Raw genomic sequence first — 21,102 nt, 5'->3', positions numbered from 1 at the left:
CCATTTTGCTGTTATGTGATTTATTTATAGATACTTGATTTATTTTTTCCACACAATCACTGAGTAAGTTTTAACTTAGTAAAGGAGAATACTATTCTGTCACCCTTAAGGCTCATGGTAAGAATTTCACTGTTTGAAAGGAGATATATTCTTAACTAGCATTTAAAATTGTAATTTGGTAAACTTTCAGTCTCAAACTTTTTTGGGGTTATGTTGTCTCTGTGAATAGCATTGACTTAATGAAGTAGCAAGAGGGGAATTTGTAAATGCAGAAATGAAGTAATTTGAAAATCTATTAGCTGAGAGAATTGTGCTCATGCTATCTTTAGAGGACACAAAGGAAAACAGTAAAAAAACAAGAACCAAGAACCTTGTATAAAAAGAGACATAGAGAATGACAGTCAACAATAGAAAGACCTGCACAAAAGAAAATAAAAAGTGAAAACATTTATCCTGAGCTGCATGATATTAAAATGTCCTGAAAGAGCATGAAAATGAATTATCTACTTTAGTTTGCCTTTACAAATGTCAAACACGTTTCTGGGTGAATGAGAAGGCTAAGCACTGAATCATTAGCGGTTGTTTTCTGAACACAGCAGAACCTGTAGGATTCTGGCATGCATAAGAAAGCCCCTTAAAACACGGTGGGTTTATCATACTTGTGTGCATTTTTCATTGTTGTTGACAACATAGTCAAGAGCAAAGAAACCCATGTTGCGTTATGCATTGAAAGACAAGATGATGTAAAAATAAAACACTGGGGAGAATTCAGAAGACCTGGGTTCTAATTCTTTCTCTATTCTTCATCTTGGCAACTTATTCAGGACCTCAGTATATAGGGCCTCAGTTCTGAAATTAGAGGACTGAGATTAAAGAGTTAAATATATTCTTCTCTAAGGCTCCTGCCAACTCTAGCATTCTGTAGCTCTGTATTCTGCTGTTCTCTTACAAACTAAACTGTAGACACAGTAGCATCCTCCTTGCTTAGACTTCATGGCCAAAAGAGCTTACTCTATGTTTAGAATGCTAATCACTGGAAAGCATAAAAGACATGAATATCTTGGAATTAAATAAGCACATGGTTACTTACACTAGAAAGTTCCTGTTCCACTAAGCAGATATTCTTGATCAGAATAAGACGAGGCAACACCCTCCCCATGCCGTTTTATAGTTTAAAGGATGATTGTGTATGTTAGTTATTAAGTGACCAAAGAGAACATGCTTTCATATGGAAACTTGTGACTTCTTCAGGAAAGCAGATTTGGAACTGAATTATAAATAAAAGAGAAAATCTCAGTGATTGACATATTCCCGCATTCGATATTATTACCATTCATCTAAAAAAACCATTTACTAAACCTTTCTATATACAAAACATTTATATTTGCAGATTGACTATTCATACTTAGACATTTCTCACTATTTTAGAAGAATAATCAAAAGATAGAACATATACAAGATAAGTAAAATGTAACAAACTGGCATCCTAATCCTACATTCTGTGTTTAGAAAAAAGAAAACAAGCTCAAGTTGGGATCTATAATCAATGTGTTTTTCAAAATGCTTTTAGGAATAAATGGCTCTATGGATAAACATGATTGGCATACTGTACGTTAATCCCCTTTCAGATATTGACACTGAACATTAACATCCTCTGAGAATGTTTTGTGGTAAGTTTACTTTAAACAAATCTTTACTGACGTATAATTCACATACCACAAAAGTCTTCCATTTAAAGTATACAATTCAATGATTTCTAGTATGTTCATTCACAGTCACCACAGTCACCTTTAGATCGTTTTCATAACTACAAGAGAAACCTGAAAACCTTTAGCTGTGACTCCTCAATTCACTGAAAACCACTCCCCCTCCAGCTCTAGGAAACCACAAATCTACTTAGTCTCTATAAATTTGTATGTATTGGACATTCTATGTAAATAGAACCATACATGTGTTTTCCTTCATACAGTGTAATGTTACCAAGCATCATCAGTGATTTAGTACTTCATTCCTTTATTGCCAAATAATACTATGTTGTAAGGATAAACTACACTTTGTTTATACACTCATCAATTGATGATCATTTGGGTTGTTTCCTCTTTTTGGCTATTATGAAGGACATTGCTATGAAGCAATATTAAATGTTATTCCCATGAAAGTTTTTATGTGGATATATGCTTTCATTAGTCATTGGTATAAACCTAGGAGTAAAATAGCTGGGTCATATAGTAACTCTGTTTAACAATTTGAAGAATTGGAAAGCTATTTTCCAATGAAGCTGCACCATTTTATATTCTAACCAGCATTGAAGGAGGCTTTCAGTTTCTCCACATCCTTGTCAACACTTGTCATTGACCATCTTTTTTATTATAGCCATCCTGGTGGGTGTGAAGTGGTATTTCATTGTGGTTTTAATTTGCATCTTTTAATGGCTAATGATGTTGCACATCTTTTCATGTCCTTATTGGCCATTTGAATAGCTTCTTTGGAGAAATGTCTCCTAATATCCGTTGCCCATTTTCTAAATTGGGTTATTTTTTATTAATTTAGTTGTAATAACTCTTATTTATATACTCTAGATACAAGTCACTTATCAGATAAGTGATTGGCAAATAGTTTCTCCACTTCTGTGGGTAACTTTTCACTTTTTGATGGTGTCTTTTAATGCACAAAAGTTTTTAATTTTGGTGAAGTTTAATTTATATTTTTTGTCATTTGTGCGTTTGGTGTCATATCTAAGAAACTGTTGCCTAAACCAAGGTTACGAAGCTTTACTCTTATTTTTCTTTTAAAAGTTTTATAGTTTTAGCTCTTACGTTTAGATTTGTGGTCCGTTTTCAGTTAATTCTTGTGTGTGGTATGAGGTATGGGTCCAGCTTCATTCTTTTGCATCTGATATCCAGTTGTCCCGACACCATTTGTTGAAAAGGCTATTCTTTCCCCCATTGAATTATCTTGGCACTTTTGCTGAAAATCAGTTGACAATAATCTATGCTCTTTTCCCTAGAGTCTCAATTCTATTGCCTTAATCTACTTGTCTATCTTTATGTCAGTATCATATTATCTTGATTACAATAGCTTTGTAGTAAGTTTTAAAACAAGATGTGTGACTCCTCCAACTTTGTTCTTTTTCAAGGTTGTTTGGCCATTTTATGTTTTTTACATTCCAGTTGGATTTTAGAATCAATTTTCAAATTCTGAAAAAAAGCAAGCTGGGATTTTGATGGGGCTTGTGCTTGAATCTGTAGATCCATTTGGGGAGTATTGCCATCTTAACCATATTAGATCCAAACTCTATCTATAAACTCTATCTTCCTTTCTTGAATGGACCCATTTCAAGGTGAAGGAACATCTCTAGTGACATTCTCCATAGCTCTGTTCTTGGCAGAACTCTGCTTAATATTAGAAGGCATTTTTTCACCTTTGTGGATTACACAAGACTGGGGAGGGCAGCATTTAGTAGAATTGATATTTATCTCAGACCAGATTGATGAACTATAATCAACAATGTGAAATTTGTAAGACTTAGAAGTAAATATATTTAGGTTAAAAAATTTAACTTCTCAACAACAGTTTGGAAGAGGTTTTGTGTGTGTGTGTGTGTGTGTGTGTGTGTGTGTGTGTGTGTTACGCGGGCCTCTCACTGTTGTGGCCTCTCCCGTTGCAGAGCACAGGCTCCAGATGCACAGGCTCAGCGGCCATGGCTCATGGGCCCAGCCACTCCGCGGCATGTGGAATCTTCCCACACTGGGGCACGAACCCGTGTCCCCTGCATTGGCAGGCGGACTCTCAACCACTGCGCCACCAGGGAAGCCCTGGAAGAGGTTTTGAAAATAGCAAATTATGTATTGCATATATTTATTTTGGTTTGAGAAGAAAAGACTTAGGGCATGATGGCTGGCCTTTTAGGTATCTGAAATTCCACATATGGAAGGTGAAACAAAATGAAGCAAAAGAATAAGATGTCATAAGGGGATTGATTCAGTACTATGAGCATGCTCTGTACATTGTAAGAGGCTATTTTGATACACTTATTAAAGGATTATTTTTAAAATATCCTAATAATATTTGCTACTCTGAATAATGACCATCAAAAACTGCAGGAGGCTGAAAGATTAAAAAAGATACTGTCATGTCCAGTATCTTCTATTTACCAAACAGGAGAAATGGATTAGAACATTTTAGAACAATTCTTATCAACAAAATTTGTAAAGGATTTAATCTTTCTGTCCAGTTGCATATAGTCCAAGAGAGACTATGGCACTATGGGTACTTTTTGGAGTCGACCCATTTGGTAGCTGGCTTTATTTCTTTCTGGTTTAGAAACAGAAAGCAGAGGCCTGGAAGAATATCTCTTCCATAAATAAAGTAGCAATTTTAGCTAACATTGAGATTACTAATAAGAAGAGTTGCTGATAATTACCAAATGATTTCTTTATAAAGTTGGTAGCATTATTAGTCTCATTTGTTAATGATTGAATTGAAGTTTAGAGATGGTATATAACTTGCTTACAGATATAAAGCTAGTTAATAGTGGAGCTAGCACGACTCAAGGCTGTCTGAGTCTAGCTGCTGTGTTTTACCACCTTCCAAGATAAAAGCTTACGCAAGATTATGAAGGTTTAGTTTAATGGCTTAATCTCTTAAGCATATTTCTTATTTCCCTTATTCTGATTGTACCATTTCTGTTGCACTTCCTTGGCTTTGAAAAACTTTATGGGAATAGGTAATGTAGTGATTCTGATACACCGGTTTGTTCTTTTGAGTGTGTTGGAATTTCTAGGCATGAGTAAATATGGTGACAGCTTGATATCTGTTAATACCGGCAGGTCATGAGAAATCAGGAAGCACTAGACATGCAAGTTGTTAAGGGATATTTAGTTCATCTCAAGCCAGTTTTACGTATTTGTTAATCTAAGACCTGTTAGTCTGATCCTGATTTTGTTTATCCTCAGTTATCTACGCCCTTAGGGGTGCTTTGATTTGAGTAAAGTCTGAGTAAATGTGGCTTGAAAGGAGAGTTTATTAAGTCACTATGGTTCCCTAAGTCAACACACTTTATACCCGTGCCCTCTAGGAGCTGCTGATATTCTTTCACCATCCCCAGATGGATGCCCCAAAAGGGATGCTGTAACAGGGTACCACAAACTGGTACTTAAAACAACAGAAATGTATTATTTCACAGTGTTGACAGGACTACACACTCTCCAAAGCCTCTAGGGGAGGATCCTTCATCGTCCCTTCTGGCAGCCACAGGTATTCCTAGGCTTGTAGATATATCACTCCAGTCTCTGCCTCCATCTTCACATGATGTTCTTCTTGTGTCTCTGTGTCTTCACATTTTCCCCCCCTCTTTTAAAAAAAATTTTATTGAAGTATCATTGATTTATTTACAATATTGCATAAGTTTCAGGTGTATAGCACAGTGATTCAGATATATATATATATATATATTCTTTTTCAGATTCTTTTCCAATATAGATTATTACAGAGTAATGAGTAGAGTTCTCTGCACTATACAGTAGGTCCTTGTTGGTTATCTATTTTATATGTAGTAGTGTGTACATGTTAATCCCAGCCTCCCAATTTATCCCTCCGCCCACCTCCCTTTCCGTTTTCCCCCTCTTTTTATAAGGACACCAGTTATATTGGATTAAAGGCCTACCCTACAATAGTATGACCTCATTTTAACTTGGTTACATCTACAAGTAAGATCACAGTCATAGGTACTGGGGTTTGGACTTCAACATTTCTTTTTGAGGGTCAAAATTCAACCCATAACACCAAATCTGGTACTTATAATACTGCTGGAGTGTGACTGACTGAGGTCAGTCCCTCAGAGCAATGAGAGGTGGATAGAATCAAACTACTGAAAATAAGCTAGTCTCTTAGCATTTAGAATGATTGCTCTTTTCATCAGCTCCTTCACAAAATGGTTGTATTTTCATGATTATGTGGATTTTCTCATAAGGTCCACAAGATGATGTTATTTCAACTAGTGCAGCATGATATGACAACAGTAACACTGCAATGTGATGCAAATATCAACAACCACACAATCAGTAGACTAAGCAGATGATGTGCCTGAACTAGCTGTGACAATCAGCGAATGATTGATGTGTGATTGATGCTGCTGTTTAGCAGCAGCTGCTTCACTAAGAATTAGTTTTAGTGAATCACCGCTGCAGCTGCCATTTTTCTCTGAGCCAGATAAATCCTGACATGAACGAGGTGCTGGTATAGGAGGTGTAAATTCAGCTAGTAGTAAATGTCACTGACCTCAGTATGAGACATGTAGTCATTCTCAAATTCAAGGAACGGAAGGAAGGAGGTAATTTTGACATTAAATATATCTTTGTTGAGTTTTGTCTCTTTTTTTTGTCCTGTCCATAATCTTCTTGCCTTGAATTTAATGTCTTAAAGTGAAGCATATTTAAATAAGTTAATTCATCTTCTAAAAAACAAATATAATGTAAAGAATTTAGTGTGTCAGCAACACTCTAGGGAAAAATACATCTTTGTAGAAAAGCATATTCAGACTTTCCTTTATTCTAATTTTGTACTTTAATGATGTCAGCAGTTTTTAAATTCAGCTGAGTGTTGGGCTCCAGTCATGAAGTGCATTCTATACAGCCTATCGTATTAGTCTGCTATAAATGTATCTCCAGTTCTAGACAGATCATGAATTAAGAAAGTGAAGGTTTTTTTTAGTTGACCCATATACCTGGATTTAAAAAAAAAAATCCTCAAATTGGTGACGTCGACAACAATGACAAAGAGAAACAAGACTGGGCTGCATCCCTTAGTAAAGGTAAATAGGAAAACCAGAAATGAGCATTTCAGTCTAAGCCTACTTATTGATGAGCTAAGTTTGAAATCTTGGTCGGTTTGCTCTTCAGAGAGAGTTCTTATAGATAGTGCCCAAGAGTCACTCTTCAAAAGACCCTTTAAGAATGAATTTATCTCAAAATGCTATTTCAGATTTTTTTAATGCTATTCTAAAATATGGAACTAACAATCTAATTTTTAGTTAGGTAGAAGCATTTAAATCTGCAGGATGTTAAATAGTTAGCAAAGATATATGCCTCAGAATAAGGCTTCTCTAATACATTTTTTCTACATGTGTTTTTCCTAGACTGTAGGAGAAAGAAATAGCCATGACTGAGAATATTAGGACAAAGTAGATTAAAAAGGGAGCCCTTCGGCCCAGGAAATAACAGGGTCAAGACCACATAGGATTTCATACAGAGTTAGTTTTGAAAGGAAATGGAGGTCAAGAAGAGGAAAAAAAGTTGACTATAAACCAATTTTATTAATGAAAAAAATATCTAAATTTGAAATCTTCACAGACCTTTTCTGGTCCTTTGTTGGTCATAGGTTATTTAGAGGCAGTGTGGTTTTAGATGAAGCTGAGTTTATACTCCTTTGCCCCCAGTAAAGTAATGGCCTGTGATCTTGTGCTACTCATTAACCTTCTACAGTGCACTTTCTCCTTTGGTGCAAAGAACATCCTAATAATAATGACTATCGTTTATTAGGGCATTTATTCTAAGTACTTTTCAGACATTGTCTCATTGTCTCATTTAATCTTTGTAACACTCTGTGAGGCAGAAGTTTTATTTTCACATTATAAATAAGAAAAGTTGTCCTGAAGTAGCCCAAGATATAGCTGTTATGTTCTAGAGCCAATCTGGCTCCAGAGTACATGTGCTTAGCCTTATACTGTTTTTAGTGTTAGAATCTCTCCCAGCTTTAGCCTTCTCTGACCAAACTTTTATGATCGTCTGAATTTCTTTGCCTAGTGTTCTCAGCACTGACACTGCCTCTCAACCGGACTTGAAGGGTAACATTGCAAAAGCCCATAAAGCTCCCACAGGTTATCTGTGCAGATATGGAAACTGAAGTCCAAAGGGTTTACTATTAAGAGATCATTATGTCCATTTCCTAAGAGCATCTTGCCTTACCCCAGAGGGCACCAAATCTATTTCAAAAACAATTTTTTAAAATTGGGGATCTATTATGGTTTTTTTTGTACTCCTCCCCCATCTCCCACCTGTGTTACTCTAGGAGTCCGTCAAATCACTTTCCGGTAGTTTTGCCGGGTGACAGCACATTTAATGCTAGTCCTGAACTGCCTTCAAGGACATTGCTGTGCTTTTTAAAAAAACAGATTGGGTTCCTTTGAACAGGTTACTGATCTTATCAAGGTGAGGATGGAGCATCTGGTGTTAAAATATAATGCTAATAGGATGACTCATCAAAACCACTTTGAAAAAAAATAGGTGGCATATCCAACTCTACTCTAAAGTAGAGTTCATCAGCTCTGCTCTCCCATGTGTTTACTCTGTGCTGCTCCTGTGGGTTGACTTAGTCAAGCACCACTATCATTACTGAGTTCGTCTGACTTTGTGGATTCAAATCCTGACACTGCTTGGCACTGGCTTTGTTATAATCTTGGAATTCCTCAGGTATCCAATGGTATTCATGTTTACCTCTGAGGGCTTTTTTAAGGATTCCGTGAGAGAATGTTTAAGATGTAATTGGAAAATCACGGGCACTCAGCAGTTGTTTGCTCCCTTCCCTCCCAATGAGTTGGTATATCACTTTCATATATGAGTTTTCATCGGCTTTCTTTTGTGAGCATAAATATTTGAATACCAGATCTAAATCTGCTGGTATGAATATCACAACATTGGATGTAGTACTTAAAATTTTAACTGTTTTATTATTAACATAAAAATTACGTGTTAACTGTGATGCTTAACAGTTTTCTCTTTAGACCCAGGCATACCTATTAAAATACCGTAAGTCATATGGAACACATGTGAGGCTTAGGAGTTGATTTTCTGCTGTTTAAAGATTATAATACAGGCAAGAAAGTAATATAGGCTAAGAAGTTTAGTGTTGTTGGAGAAATTTAAAAGGTACTTCCTTTTTTTTTTTTTTTAAAGGTACTTCCTTTATTAAAGCTTTATAAAGAAACATTATGAAACAGTGGGTAGTTTAGAATAAATATGTGTCTGGTGCTTTTATGGTGTGGTTTTTATATGACACATGGTAAGACGGTGGAGAAAGGGGCTTTACTGAATGCTCAGAGTGGCTTTCAGATTTTGCGTTAAATGCCAGGAATTTTAGAACCACATAAGCCACGCCTGAGGGGTTGGGCAGAACCGATGGAAGTGAGGCTAGGCAGTTGTCCACATTGAATTCTAAGCCCTATGAAGGGCAATCCTCCCTCCTGCCCCACCCGTGGAACACACACATACACTCTTCCGTGATACCATCTTCAAGGTAAGAAAAAAACTATTTTTTCCGCAAGCTAATTTGGTGATGTACAGCAACCTTTGTTTGGGTATTTTGCAACCATTTATAAGGGAGAGGTCATTTGGGGGCAGGCCCTCCCACTCTGATTTACTTGGATGAATGAATAGTAATGTCTGGTCATTATGTACAAAAAAAAAAGAAACAAAAAGAGGGGCTGTGGAATCCCAAAATTCAAGCCAGTATTAAGAACTTGAGAAGACTGATTATGAAACTCAAGTATAATGCTAGAAACAACAAGGACAAAACTATCCCCAAAACATTTTAAAGACCATGGATAATACAATCACTATGAGCAGAGGAAAATATTACTAACAGACATCTCATCAAAGGAGAGGAGGGGAATATCAGTTTCTCATACAAAGTGAATTAGTATGATTGGTTGCAATGAAAATGTAGTGGTAAAGAATCCTGGAGTTTTCCCGGATGTCTTTTGGGTGGCTGAAATGTACATTCTTCAGGCTAAAGTAGAGAGAAAATAATCTTAAGAAAAAGCTACGATGGTGAGCTTCATCATTGTGAAGTGGACAGTGGAATGAAAAAAAACAGAAATCTTTGATTTGACTCCTTCCTAAATAATACCCTCTGGTTGGATGGCCGAGGCCAAGTGGGGAAGGACTGTTAGAGGGCGTGGTACCACAACAGTGCCTGAATATTTTGGAATACTGGTGACCTTTCAGTAACTGGAATGCATCTGGTAAGTGATACAGATTGCATTCCCAAGCTCTTGCTTCATATAAGTAGCAGTTGACTTTCATGTTGCCAAACTTAGATGAACTTTAAGGTTTAAATGTGCAATTTAGATCCACTACATCTTTGAAGGTAAATTAATAAAAGTTGGGGAGGAGCCTTCTGTTTCGTTTTGTCATTTCTACACGTAAACATCAGCCTCCTAGAAAGGAAAAGGGCAGTCGCAAAACACTTCTGCTTCCATTTTCCTTTTTTCCTTTCTCCTCATTGCTTCCTCTCTTATGAGAATGATAAAAGGAGAGAATAAATATGTGTCGTTTGTTCTTTGCACTCTTGAAACTCTGGAGGTTTAAGTTGAAACTAAAGCATGATTGAGACCTGACCTGTTCAGAACTCTGATTAATGCTTTTCTATTTCAAGAAATGATTAATTTTTCATGATACCTTTAAACAGATTTAAGAAGTTTTGACCACATCACATTCCTTTTAAATTTGCTTGCCATCTAAGATCAAGGTTAATTCTATTATTCCATGTTTTCAATCATTACCCTTCTCTTTATTAAGATAATAATGTTATTTTTTTTCCTTTTCTGATTACTGCTTCTTCTGTTGTCTCCTGTGAGAACACGCTATTATTCATTGACACACTCTGATCTCTTTTAGTCTGAGATTCTATCAATTCTCATCTTGTCAACTCTATATACTATACAAAATTGCTGAAATTTCCATTTTTAATTTTCTCCTCTTGTCTGAGTTCCAGGCCCATAGTTCCAGTTACTTACTCTGCTGTCCCCTTGGCAAGATTGCCAGCATCTAAACTTACTAGCTCTCCTTCTCATCTGTTATTTTGTTAGTGATTCTGTGATCCAGTTCCCTAAACGTAAAACCTTGCAGTTGTTTCAGCTCATTGCCCTCCTTCGTTCACCTTAGCCTATTACCACATTCCATGGATTTTTCCATTTTGAAATGTTTTTTTAATTCATCTGAATTAGTTAAGATATCGGTTTGGCAGTTATAATAAAGTCCCCAAATAATAGTGGATTAAACACAATGGAGGTTTAGTTCTGTCTTATTACAGCCCAGGTAGATGGTACTGAGGTGGTATAATGGCTTAACCATGTTAGGGATACAGGCTCCTTCCATCTTGTTGCTTCGTCATCCCCAAAATGGTTTCCTTGTTCACGTGGTGAATATCGCCACACAGATACAGTCCAGTTTTCAGAAAGGGGAAGAGAAGAGGGAGGGGCCACACTCCCCTCTCTTTTAGAGTATAACCTAGAACTGCATACATCACTTCTGCTCATAGCTCATGTTTAAATGAGAAAATCCATTTGCATGGCCATATCTAGCAGCATGAGAGGCTTGGCAATGTGGTCCTTAGCTATGTACCCATCTAAACTTTCTATTTCTTAGAGAGGAAGGCGAGAAGAGCTATTGGGAGCCCAACTAGCAGTCTCTGCCACACCTTCCTTAATCCAATTTTACTGTCTTCCCCTTTGGTGGGCCTTTATTGCCAATGCCAAGATTACTTCTAGAGACTTGCAGCTGGATTTACTGTTTGCTTATTATCAACTCACCCATTCTTTATTTTATTTTATGTATTTTTTTAATTTATTTTATTTTTTTTGGAGTACGCGGGCGCCTCACTGTTGTGGCCTCTCCCGTTGCGGAGCACAGACGCCGGATGCGCAGGCTCAGCGGCCATGGCTCACGGGCCTAGTCGCTTCATGGCATGTGGGATCTTCCCGGACTGGGGCACGAACCCGTGTCCCCTGCATCGGCAGGCAGACTCTCAACCACTGCGCCACCAGGGAAGCCCCCATTCTTTATTTTAAAGAGCCACTTTTTTTTTTTGTCTTGTTAAACCTCAGCTTAGAAGCCTACAGCATAAAGTCTCTGTTTCAAAGTTCTTTATAATCTGGTCCTATTTTACCTGCTTCTAATCTTTTTTCAACTTTCATTCATTCTTCATTTATCCAGTAAATATGTGTTGAGTGCCTACTCTGTGTCAGGCATAGAGTCATTTGTTTTCCTAAGCTAGTTCATTTGAGTTCTATGGATAGAAAACATCCTCACGAATGTCTGTGCTCTCTCATGTCACAGTGATTCATCTTTTGATGGTTGTTTTCATCTTTATAATGCTTGAGAGATTAAATGCGTCTTAAGGAGACAGCCTTTTAAAACTGGGTCTTGCAGTTGAAGTGGTCGATTTGCTTTTAGGAATCAGATGAAGTTCAACTGACATTTTGAATGTTCAGGTCTTTACACATTTTAGAACTATGATTTGCCTTTAAAAACAAAAGTGGAAAATAATGCCCCTTGAAGCAGCTATAACTATATTTAGTAACTCATTGAAATTGTAAACTAGCTCAGTGCAACCATGGACTGAGTATTACCTCATGTGCTGTAGTTCTCTAGATGCTTATTTGTTCTCAAACAACTTAACTTTATCTTGAGTCCTACAGACTGAGGTGTAAGGTCTATATTGCAGAGCACACCTTGACTGGGCTTTCCTCCAAACAACATTTCCTTCTTCTACAATCCTAGGTATTATAGAGGCAGACATTTACTTAATACAACTAACCAGACATCATTTTTATGTTTGTACTTCATTTTTTCAAAGAAGTTCCCAGACCAGGTCCAGCGCCAGGTCCAGAGGTACGTGAGGCCAAGTTGTATAAGTGCAGAATAAGATCTTTATTTTAAAATTTGATGTTTTTCATCATAGATCTTTTGCACTAATTTTGATTTTTAAAAACCTATTGCTTTAACTATTATTTATCTTGATTTTTGAGGTTGCAGGACCCCCTGAAATCTTGTGTATGAAAGTGCACTGGATCCTTCTTCTTTATGCAGATTTTTGCATATTGACATGGCTGACTGCTTGAGTCATGAAAACTTTCAAGTTAGAAAATATATATTTCAAGGAAAAAAATAAGTATTCATCATTTTACCAAACTCTAGAAGCAAAAATACCTTAAATCTTACCAGATCATACTTTAAAAATTTATATTTGCAAATGAGATCAGATAGGGAATGTGCAGGGAAGCCAGTTCATGAAGACAGGACAGGGGCATCTAAAGGGAGTATAGCCAAGTGTCCAGGACTAATCATTTCAGCTACTTTATCTATTACATTGTCCTAAAATGGTCTCTCTTGTTCCATCTTCAGCTTGGTAGCCTTATCTCTAAAATGACAATGTTGTCAAGTAATTTTCAAACTGCACTCCTGGAGGGAGAGGAGAGGAGGAAGGAGAGAGAGTGGGTAGAGACTGAAGCTGCATTAGCCAGAGCCCTTCAGCTTATATCTGTCTTATATATTGGCCACCTGCTAAAGAGTTCATTTGGGAAAAAAAAAATTTTTTTAATAGTTTGAAAATCACTGAACTAGCCGATTTTCAAAATCTCTGCTAATTCACAACCCTGTGTGTGCATGTGTTTCTAATATGATGAATTTCTGCTGAACCACTCATATCTAGATCTGCTCCCCTTGCAAAGCCTATAATAGCCTTTGCTGAGACCATTGGCCTTCTCCCCTTGGGAATCTCTTAGCCAGTATATGTTATATGTATAATTGCTATTTAACTGTAGTTCCAAGAGATAATGGAGAGAGAATTAAATCTTGTGTAGTAGCAATGTCTTATAAATTCTGCATCCAATCTGGAAGTTCAGGAAGAACATAGTAGAACACCTAGTTATATTTACAGTATTCTTATCTTATTTTACATTTCTGTTAATGTATTTAACATACATGATAATGATAATATAACATATAAATTATACTAGTCATTAGAAGAGTGATACTTATAATTTATAAAAATAAATATTCATAAATAAGAGATGTGTGCTCAAAACAACTTGTTGTGCTTGTTGTTAAGGGCATGCCACTGTTCTTAAAACCTTTTCAGGAATTACTTCTCTTTTGTTAGTAAAGTTTTTGATAATTGATAATTTAAAGGATAAGTAGAGACTCAGTCTCTTAATATTTAGCGTATTTGTGTTTAGCATATCCTCCATAAATCTGAATTTTGATGTATATGAGGAATCAAAAATTCAAGTGGATATTATTTTTAAAGTCCATTGCATGAGTATATTTGAATGTAACATAAGCTGCAGCTGCAAAGAAGTGGAGAGGGAAAAATAACTATGTCACTCTTCTATTTCTTTCTTTCTTTGGTTCTAGTACAATGGGCAGAGATAGGTGGAAATTTGTAAAATAAAACCAAATTTAATCCTGGAAAAAGTATAAAATTATAGAGATTTTTAAAAATATGCATTTTAAAGACAAATAACAGTGTTTAGTTTTATCTAACTGACTTTAAACTGGATTCCTGTTTACAGTTTCTACTAGATCATTGCCAAGAGCCGTATGCAAATGTTTGAAAAATTAGGACTACAGAAGTATTTTTCTTAATCTTGCTCTTTTAGGGGTGCATATTTGCATTATGTTACATAAATTTTGAAGCTTATAAATTTTAACTTTGTTACTACTTCCCATAAGATCATTTGTTCATTTATTTTTCAATTCCTCTTCTCAGTTCCTTTATTCAGTCTAAACAAATAGGACTCATTTGAAGGGAAATGGTCTCAGATACACAGTGAGAGGAACAGTGAAAACCATATAGGAAGCTGGGTAGAGGAACGCGGTTAAAAGATGTCTGCTTTGGTTTTAAAATTCTTCCACAGTGATAAGTATGCATTCAAGCAACTCTGAGTCTGAAAAGCACCTCACAAACCTTGACATTCAACAGATATTTATTGCATCCCTCCTACCATGTGCAAGATGAATGAGTCACAGTCTATACCCTCAAAAGGCTTTAAAAAACTTGTGTGAGGTGGGAGGTGAGAGGCAGGCACTAATCAGAAATTAATAATATAGGTGATAAGTTCAACAATAGAGATAGGCCAGAGTGTTTTCGAGCACAGAGGAGGGAACCTGCCTCGTCCAAGGGGGCAGAGAAGTCTTCTGAGAAAGGGGCGTACAAATGAACCCTGAGTGGATGAATATGTGTTAACCAGAGGATGGGGAGGGGATTGAGGGCAAAGAACCTCAGCCAGCAGGGCACTATAAACAAGGCACAGGGGGCTTAGGCAAGGTGTGACTGCAGAGCTTTAGGACTAGCCCAGATCTGGCATGGGTGAAAATGAAGGAGAGGTAGATTGGGGCCAACTTCTGGAGGGCATCATGTACACTGTGAGGGGGCTTGGACTTGATCCTGTAGGTGATGGGAAGCCTGTGAAGGATTAGTTAATCACAGAATGCTCATGGGCAGAGTTACTTTGAAATAATTCCACCTGACATCTTTGTAAAGAATGGATTTGCAGGAAGCAAGAATGCATAGAAGAAAGTCATTTGGGATGTTGTTGCAAAGCTCCAGTAAGAGTGAACGGCAGGCCGAGCTAGGGCAGTGAGAGTGTGGTGGAGGGTATTTGCAAAGTGCCCTGTTGCTATCAGTGGCTGATGTAAATACCTGTGGTTTATACTCCTGTTATTTTTCACCTTTCTTGGGTCAGATGCTCAGCCCTGAGATACAGGGCCCAATCTGTAAAGAAGAATTATATGTACATAGTTTATCTTCATTTCTGGGAGCAAGATGCTTGGATTTCTTCCATGTGGTCTCCACGTGGGTATTAGGAATACTGGTACAGCGCTTCAAGGCACCTGGGAAAGATGTAAAAGATTCTCTACAGTCATATCCCCAAAGTGCAGTATGTTTTGCCAAATAAAGGTGTAGTTATGCCAAATATTTTTTACAGTCATTTTCTGTGACTACAAATGTTTGCTGTAATGGACGGTTATTTTTATGTGATGACTTTCTTAACTTGACATTAATCCCTGATAGCACTGATGCAGTAATTATTCATTGCATTTTGTAGCTGGCAGTCCTAGGTACTAACACTTGTTATTTGAAATGAAGCCACTTAACTTTTAATAGAAAATTTTATTGTAGAATTGGAGGCTCTGCTTTTCTGAAGGAAGTCAAGCAAGTCATGATGTTTACCAGTTTTAAGTTTAAAAAAGACAAAATGATTAAAATTTGATCATCTAAATTAATTTTTACCTTTTCTGGTTCTTCATAGTTTTTTTTTTTTAATTTACAGGAAAAAAAGATTTATCAAAATTTCTTGCTAAACCTGACTTAGAAATAGCAGCATATTTTAATCAGAGATTTGTAAGTATTTTTTTCTTTATTTAGGAAATTAGATATTGATTTTGTGGAAGAAATGACTTCCACAATAAAACACTTGACAGGATATAGCAACACAATCTGAGTTGGCATGCAAAATTTGAATGAGAGCAAAACAGACACAAAACTCACCCTTCAAAAAACAAAACCAACCAAATCCTCAGTCAGAAAGCCTTCACCAAATCTATCTACAGCTAGTGAATGTTTAAGTTATTTTCTTGCAATTTCTCTTTCTTGATGTCATTTTCCTTTTTTCCCTTTGTGAAAATATCTGTGTGTTCACATATTTTAGAGAGTCTATAACATCAATGGGAAGGAAGAGAAAAAGAGTAGGGTATGAAAACAGGAAAAGGGAAAAATTTGAATTCTGTTAAAAGTTATATGGCTTTGGATAACTTGGTCTTTTCCATTAATGCTTTTAGTGAATTTTTTTAAAAAAATCAAAGCTAGATCTCATAATAGCTATGGTCCATTTGGTTTCATCATATTTATGAAATGCCTATTATTGTGCTATACCCAAAACTGGTCAACTCAAGAATGGGGACTCTAGGAGACATTTCCTATTTCAGTTTAGCAAGAGATCAAGACAAGCACATCTTTTCACAAACATATTTTATTAGACGAATTGAGAAGAACTAATGAGGGTGAAAAAAAGCTTTGTCCTAAAAAATCTGTCTGTAGTAATAGCATTTTATATTGTATTCTCTGAAATATATTTCAGGTCTAATGTAGTCCTGTTCTAGCACTGAAGCAAACAGTCGGCCTACTGAGTTGAAGGGCACACAGTCTAGGGCCCGTGGTATAAAGACAGATTAATGAAGCAGAGTCAGGTAACTAAGGTCTGGAGCTGGGTGGGCTCCTCACCAGCTGGGTGAGACCTTGGACAGCATACTTCTGGGCTTCTCAACAATAAATATTTGTTTTGAAGGTTGTTGACTAGAAATGATGACTACCTTGGATCATTTTATGATTCTAGGATGTCCCTTAAATATTGTTGCTTAGTAGGTACTAGTCATTATATCTTGCCTAATCTATGATTATTATAATGACATTAACATTTGTGATTTAGCTAAAAAACCAACCAACAGGAACTGAGACATATTTCTAACTTGCTTCCTCAGATAAGATCTCAGCAAATTGTTTAATTAAAAGGTTGTACTGAACTCTTTTTTTTTTTTTTTTTTTTTTTTTTTGCGGTACGCGGGCCTCTCACTGCTGTGGCCTCTCCCATTGCAGAGCACAGGCTCCGGACGCGCAGGCTCAGCGGCCATGGCTCACGAGCCCAGCCGCTCCGCGGCATGTGGGATCTTCCCGGACCGGGGCACGAACCCGTGTCCCCTGCATCGGCAGGTGGACTCTCAACCACTGCGCCACCAGGGAAGCCCCCCAGATATTTTAAATAAGCATCTTAGATACGCTTTGAGAAACACTAATTTTACTTTATAAATGAGCCCCAAACTAGTTGATCATCAAAATCACATGAGAGCTTTGTAAAAAACATTCCTAGGGTTCCATCTTGAAGGTTCTGATTTGGCATATCTGGTGCAAGGCGTTGGAACTTGTTTTCCAAAAGTTACCACACTGATTTTGATATTTGCGAACCACTGCTCTACAGCCTTACCGTATCTCTAATTTTTTATTCATAAAGCTTTTGACTGTGCTTACTGTGTATGAACGAGGAAATACCGTTGTGGATACGTGCTTCAGCTAGTCCACATCAAGTTACAGGAGTGAAAAGGATGAGGTTGCATGTCTGCATTTGCATGCATTACCCAGATCAGCAGTCTTCTTACCCTTGGTTGTATAGCTGCATTAAGTAAATCCAAGTGCTGAGCCCGTACATCAGAGAATCCCTGCATGAGAAAGCACTATAGGAGACCATCTAGTTCAAACCTCTTATGTTTCACAGAGGAGGAAAATGAGGCTCAGAGCTTTGCCCAAGGCTATGGGCAAGACTAGGACCAACACTTGGATTTCTGCCCCCAGCTCAGTTCTATTTCCATCACAATCGGCTGACTATGATTCTGCCATTTCAGGAACCTGCAACACCTATGAAACCAGTTTCTCTAGTGTTGGCTGTAGGCTTCCCAGCAGGCATAGAAAGTGCTCTGTGACTCAGCTTTCTTACTTACCTTTCCAGCTGTCTGAAAGTGAGAGCTTCTTCTTTTCTGGCTCCAGTTCTCTGTCCTGAATAAAAAGAAGCAGTAAGGTCTCTGAGGGACTGAAGGTTCTCACTAGGAGAGGAAGCCTGTTCCAGCAGTGGCATCATCTTCTCAATCACCTTCTCGATTCTTCCTCTTAGCCAGAGCCGTCTGTGCCTTTTCTCAAACTCCCTATCTCTATATAGCAGAGCCATCATCATCTTAGTCTGTCTTCTTATTCTTGCATCATTTTTTCCCCCTGGCATTCCTTACATCACTTTAGTTGCCCTTATTTGGATACTGTTCAGCTCTGAAGAGCCATTACAATCAACAAATGTCAAGTACCACTACTCTGTCCCAAGAACAGTCTTGGGTATCAGAGATGTAAAATGAAGCCAGCATGGTCCTAGTTTCGGAAGAATTCACAGTATCACAGGGAGGGAGAGCAGTATAAAAATGCTACAGGAATGCTTGAGAGTGTCACACGAGCCACGGCTACCACTTCTTAGGGGAGTCCAGGAAGGCTTTTGGAAGGAGGGGACATTGGTCTGTTTTGAGTGCAAAAACTATAAGCCTCAGTATAAATGAGCAATATGTTGCAACCACGTGAAGAGAATGTTTCAAAGGCTTAATGAGGAGAGCCAGTGCAATTGAGATTAATAAGGCAAAATGTCAGCATGATGGAGAGAAGGGGACACTGCAACATGTGGCCGAAGACCTGGATCTTCTCCTCACAGTAACCCCTAACCTATGTAACCTTGGCCAATCCAATCAGACTCCTTAGACCTCACTTGACCGCTTGTTCAATTCATTCAAATAATGAAATTCATGTTATAGGCTGTCCAACATACTTGGGATACAGTCAAGTGGAGCAAAAGTGCCTCCCAGACACTTTTTTTTTTCTGAGCTGAGGCTCAGTGTTGAGTAGTTGTTGACCTAAACAAGAGAAGCTTTGGAGGGAGAGTGCTCCAGCCGGTGGCCTGAATGTGGAGATGAAGGGAGTACGTCTGGGAGCTACATATCCTAAATGGGGAGCAGTTTCTTTCACCTGCCAGACCTAAGGTGGGGGGAGGAGTGGCAAGAGGTGAGGATGGGAAGTAGGCGGAGTGTAGATCAGGGACGTGTTGTTAGCCATGCTAAGGAACTGGATGACGTTTTCTTGGCATAAGGGGAGTAGTCAGAGAACTGAGATAGTGATATTTGCTTGGCTAGTGTAAAGAATGGACTAGGGGACAACAAAATGGAGGCAGGGTAATGAGTGAAGAGGATCATCTAATCTAGAGAGGCTGGTACCCTTAACTAGGGTAGTGAAGGAGCAGAGCAGTCAGTCCATTGGTTCAAGAGCTATTTAGAGAATAGACTTTGTATGACTTGATTATCATGGAAGGTGAGGGGAAAGGATGCCTGCTGGGTTTCTGACTTGTGCAACTGGATGGATTATAGTGCTATTCACTGAGAAAGAAAACACAGGAGGAGGAACAAGTTTCAAAAGGAAGATGAAGATCTGTAATAGGAGGGGATGAGACCCGCTGATGTGTCCTGGGCTCTTCAGTGTTAACTGGCCTTCCATGCTGAGAACATCACACACATTGTCCCACTTAATCTTCTCAACTGTGGGAGGTATTATATGTGCACTCAGAAGATGTGGGAGCTGAGGCTCAGAGAGCTTAATGCCTCACATAACATCCCTCAGCTAACAAGGAGTGGAGCGAAAAGTTCAGACCAGAATGCTAAGCCAGCTGTAGTTCCTTCTAAAGCACACATACCTTCTATTCTATCACTCTGCTTTCCTTTTAGCTCCGACACATTTAATTCTTTGAAAATAGGTCACTTGTAGAATACAAATAACTGTAGACTTTAGGGATTGTTAAATCGAAGGCGTAAACTCTACCTTCTAATTTATTATGTCTCACTTGGAATACTGCAGCTGCCTCCAAACTTATCTCTTGAATCCATTCTTCTTTCTCAGTCTATTCCATTTGCTGTAGCCAAAGTGATCTAAGAATTCAATTTTGATTGTCACACTATTGCTTAAAAGACTTCAGTGGCTTCCCAGTACTTTTAGAATAGTAGACCCAATCTTTAACACGCCTCAATCATGTAGCCCCTGTTAAGTGAGCTACTCCATCTTGTGCCATTTCTTACCTTCTTCTCTGCGTTTGGGCCACACTGGCCTTCCTTCAGTTCCTGAAATGTGCTGTGCTCTTCTGTTGTGCTTGAAATACTCTCTTTCTACCTCTATACCAGATGTTCCTTTTGTCCATATCTCAGCTCGTATTATCAATGCGTCAGGTTCTGATACACTCACATAAGTCCACATAATTTTTCATCTACGACTTACCACAGTTTGTATTCATACACGGATTTGTGTTGATTATTTTTTTCTCACCCATTAGATTCCATGAAAGTAGTTATATAATTCTTGCCAGGCATATCATTGGCACTCAGTAGATATTTTCTAAGTGAATTAATAAATTTATAAATGAATGAACATGATTCTGTATTAACTAATTTATGTTTGATTATGTATTTGGTATATTACTGTTTCGAATTTAAAAAGAACATTTTTTTGATTCCTGTGAATAAACTGAGTTTCAGTCTTATACAATATTATTTTTTAATACCTCAATGATACAGTATTTCCCCGGTATTATATTTTAATTGTTTTTCCCTTTCAGAAGTCAGTTTTCCTTTGCTCGTTAAATGAAGGTGATTCCAATAGCATAGGGGTAATTACCGAATTGACATTTCTTTGGATACAACC

The 21,102-nt window shown here is 37.6% G+C and overlaps 1 protein-coding gene across 5 annotated transcripts in view; it reads left to right on the top strand.

The window, feature by feature from the left end:
• Positions 1 to 21,102, top strand: part of PKIB (cAMP-dependent protein kinase inhibitor beta) — a 102,901-nt gene that overhangs the window by 46,243 nt on the left and 35,556 nt on the right. The window contains exon 1 of one of the 5 annotated variants that reach the window (XM_067702233.1): positions 9,174 to 9,291. The exons of the other annotated variants lie outside the window; for them this stretch is intronic. The gene's annotated coding sequence lies outside the window, so the exon portion shown is untranslated. Of the gene's footprint in view, positions 1 to 9,173; positions 9,292 to 21,102 lie in introns of those variants that run through there. 5 annotated transcript variants of the gene reach the window in all.

The sequence above is a fragment of the Pseudorca crassidens genome, chromosome 13 (assembly GCF_039906515.1).
Source record: "Pseudorca crassidens isolate mPseCra1 chromosome 13, mPseCra1.hap1, whole genome shotgun sequence".
NCBI classification, from domain to species: domain Eukaryota; kingdom Metazoa; phylum Chordata; class Mammalia; order Artiodactyla; family Delphinidae; genus Pseudorca; species Pseudorca crassidens.
The sequence above is the reverse complement of the archived record's forward strand: the minus strand, read 5'-3'. Positions and strand labels throughout refer to the sequence as shown.